The sequence below is a fragment of the Alligator sinensis genome, unplaced genomic scaffold, assembly GCF_000455745.1.
Source record: "Alligator sinensis unplaced genomic scaffold, ASM45574v1 scaffold2446_1, whole genome shotgun sequence".
Classification (NCBI taxonomy): Eukaryota; Metazoa; Chordata; order Crocodylia; family Alligatoridae; genus Alligator; species Alligator sinensis.
In genome coordinates this window covers 45,950-50,295 of record NW_005843627.1, presented here as the reverse complement: position 1 = coordinate 50,295, position 4,346 = coordinate 45,950, and positions in this window count along the sequence as shown.

Genomic DNA, 4,346 nt, shown 5'->3' with positions numbered 1-4,346 from the left:
GCTTGTGAAAGCTTAATTTGAATAGAATTTCAAACAGAATCTAGAAAAGTATCAGTCACTTTTCTTGTCTGTTGCTAAGACACATCCCCTTTTTTGTATTGACAGATCTGAACTATGGAGTTGGTATTAAGTTACTTTTATGTTTAACTTCTTTATGCTGCCCAAACACTGCTGTTGGCTGACATACGTCAGAGTGGATGTTTGCATTACAATGTTTAAAACAAGAAGGGAGAGAAACCATCAGGTTCATCACTTTCAGAAAAAATAGGCATAATTTAATTGGCGTTAAGTAGTGCATCACAACTATTCTTCAGTGCACCGCAAGTCATCACAAAAACGGAGTGCTATGTTAAAAGGTTTTCAGGTCTTGTATAAACGTACCATAAATTATATTTGGAGTTTGGGTATCGGATGGGTATCTATAAAATATCAAGTGTATCTCAAAATATTGGACTGCTGTTTTGAGTGGATTATATTCTGTCCTTTTATCCTTTGGAGAGAATAAGAACATTGGGGTTATGAAATGTACAAGCTGTCTAAATAAGCTGCAGTCAAATAAAATATGGTTAAGTTGTTTATCTATTTCATTTTAAATGCCCATGTTCTAATGATTACTTTCCTTGCCTGTAAATCCATACACAAATGATCTGCTTTATCATCTAACGGAAGAATGGAAAAATATCAGTAAGGGAAAATGGTCTGATCTTTTTCTCCTTTATACAGCTATGTCATTGATTGATCACACTGAATGTCATGTGAACTTGATTTCCGCTGGTGTACTGAAGTATAATACCATTTACCCATGTATGCTGCCTGAGCCTGACCCTGCCAGTGGTTCAAAGGCCTCCTGTGAAGTAATGAATGCACTTTTTTCCCATTCAGGGAACCTGGAGAAGGCGACCGTTTATAGCCTCTTCAAAGCCAGACTTCTGTTCTTCTATTGAAAGCACTTTTAGGAGCTTTTTAAAACTTTTTAAAATTGAAGTCTTCAGTACTTTGCATTAGGTTTCTACTTAGCAAGACATGCGCAGGGCAGCTGTGATCAACATAAAGATTGCCTGAGAGAGCAGCCTCTTAATGACTTCCATTTAAGGTTTTTCCAGTTGGATTCAGCCCAGCTGGGTTATTTTGATGTTGGAGACAGTGCAAAGAAACAGGGCAGGACAAAGCAGTTCTGAAAGATTTATTTTTATGTAGCATACCACAATGTTTTGTGGTTCTAATAGTGTTCCTTACATGTGTCTAGTACTGGAAGATATTGTATGTAAATGAAACACTCAGTTCACGCTGAAATTTCTGGCTGTTCTTTATCCTCTGTTAAAGCACCGTGGCAGAAACTGTACTAGTGCATTTCTGCTGCTTTATTAGTAATTATTTAGTAACCTCTTGAATTCTGGTGGCAGTTTTAAATTCTGTTCCATGCTGCAGTATAATCGCAGCAGAATAGTATGCAGTTAATGTGGGTAAGCCAAAAATAGGTTAGAGGTCTATCTAGCATTTGGGGTCTTTCAACGTAAGTCAGAAAAACTATCTGTCAGGTCCTAGTTTATTTGGATTAGATGATGATTTCCACTATTAGGCTTTAAAAATGCTATGTTTCTTTAAACCTTAAATTAATATTTGCTAAGCAGCTGAGTATTGAAAGCAAATGTAGATGGTCTTGATTTGGGAAACCTTTGTTTTACTTAAATCTGTAGCCCTGGGGGAGCATGAACTACCTCCATGCCTGTATAAATGCTGTGGATGAAACAGTACAATCTGCAGCTCATATCCTTTGAATTCCTGCAGGGCTGGTCAGCAGTTGTCACCTCTGCAAAATTCTCTTTGCCATCTCCCTGTTGTAGAAGGGCAAAATGTTACGGCCTGTGTATTTATACAAGAGATCAGTTTAAGTGATCTGTTGCTCTCTCCTAGCCTCAAAATCTGAATTTCCTCCTACAGTGATCCTGCTAGGATGGAGCTTAGCCAGGCTTTAGGTTTCTGCAGTCCTATCTCGTGTTACACAGCAGTAAAAAGTTCCCTGGGAGCTTTGTTACACAGATCTAACTTGTCTGTAGCTATAACAGGGAAGAGTGCACAGAGCCCTCAAAGAGAAACACCACTTTGAAATACAAGGGAAGAACCCCAGCAGTAAGAGTCAGAAAAGACTCTGACCATGGAGGAGAACAGCTCTTGCTAAAGGAAGGTAGACCTAAGGAATCAACTGGGTAAGCCTGGCTGTAATGGAGGCTGTGTTCATTTGGGGCCTCCCTGGAGGATTAAGGAACTTGAAGTAAAGGGGATTGGATTTGGGGGTGGGGGGGGATTTAGGGAGAGAACTAGTGAACCTTTCAGGAGGAAATTGGCCCAACCAGGACAGACGAGGCTTAAAAGATACTAGGCAGAAAAGCCAAACTCAGCAAGCAGCATACCAGGGACTATACCTGCTGGCTAGACTCATAAGAATGAATTGCCATTTACTGGGTCAGGCCGTAGGTCCACCTAGCCCTAGGTGTGGCTGCCTACAGTAAACTGCTAACAACTTACAGTGATAGTTGCTGTAAAAAAATCCTTAGGTTGCAGGAGAAATCTCCAGATGTGGGACTGCATGAGCATGCATTCAGTAGTAATACAGCGAGGAATCGTGTTGCCAGTGAAAGCAAGATCAGTAGCTGTTGCTTGAGGATAGCTGTCCCCTCTCAGTGGCATTACATGGAGGATGGGTTCTTGTATAGAGACTCTGGAGCTGTGGAGTAAGAGAACAGATGAATTCAAGTTGTGCTCTTCTCCTTTGGGCAATGGGGACCAGGAAGATTCCTCAAGGATAATCACATGGGATTGTCTTCACTTTTGGATTCTTCCTCAAGCGCGTATGTCCTTGCTTTATGTCTAGTAGATCTTGGAAAAAGTACTGGTGATATTCAGCCTTGATGCACACAGTCTGCCATGCAAGTACTGTACAATGGTATGAATGAACAAAGTTTTTCTTAAGCCTGCACCACCATGCAGTAGTTGACAGTCACTAATTCTACTGGCTAAGGGAAAATGCACAGCTGAAGCTTTTTCCCCGTGAGAAATTCATTGGATATCTGTTTGAATGTTGAAATATTACCCAAGACAAGGAAAATATCTTTGGGGGGGGGGGGGGGGGTTTCTTCTTGCCTGTTTCAACCACAAACACTACATAAGACCTGCCATTTATTGGGTCATGCCATAGGTCTGTCTTGTCCTGTGTCATGCTGTGGCAGAAAGTGGATGGTCAAAGGGAAAGTGAACAGGGTATGATCAGGGTTTTCGCCCTGTCCCTCTCCCACTTGCAGCCTCCAGCATGTAAGTAACCCTTAGATCTTCTTGCTGTCTCGTGAGGACAGGAAAAAGATCTGACTTCTTACACATCTCTTCCCTGCTTAAAGGGTTGCTGCTTAAAGGATTTTGTTTGATCGGATGTTCTCCTGACTCTTAACAGCTGGAGGTAGGTCACTGGCTAACCCAACTAGTTTGATTTTTTTTCATTGTTTTTATTCCCTGTAGGCCCCAGTCGAGACTTGTACCTACAGTTGGTGAGATAAAAGCAGTTGTTTCTAGTTTAAAAAGAGGATTTTTTATTTAAATGAAACTATCAAAGATTTTAATTTTGCAAAGAAAAAGGGGTCACAATTAAGGCTGGCTGGGGAAAAATTTGTTTTTGTGAAATATGCTGAAGTTTAGGCAACTGGTATAGTGAGAGGTAAAGAGTACCTAGTGCCTGAATTGCCAGCATCTCCGGGTTGGGGCCCTGTCCTGCAATGTAGGAGACCCAGGTTCAAGTCCCTACAGTGAATCTCCCATAAATCCTATCACAGACCTGAGAACAGAGATGTCACGAGCTCCTTCAGTGCCTGGGGCAGTGAGGGGGGTGGGATGCCAACCACTGAGGGGTAGGGAGTCTTACCTGCTCCAGCTCTCTGCAGTGAAGGCAGAAGCTTGCCGCTGCTGCTACAGCAGCATTGGCTTGAATGGCAGCAGCCCTATGGTGTGGGTTCCCTAGCACCCCATTCACGTCCCTCCCCCAGATATGCTATCGGGGGCAGGACTGCATCTGCACTCCTGGTGAGGGGGCACCATTGCACTTGTCCCACTCGTCTTCCACGCTTTCCCCTCCCCCCCCGGGCTGATACACTGCTGGGTGCGGGGCTGTGCCTGTCTGGATCCTATGGTCAAGCAGCACTGCCTCTGCCTTGGAAAAAATTCCCAGGGGGAGGAGGGGGTTCTGGCACCCCCCTTGTAGTCAGCACCTGGGGCGGGTGCCCTGTTCACCACCACCCCTCTATGCTACTGCCTGAGAAACTTTTCCAACAAAAAAACAGCAGGCAAAACATACCAGACCA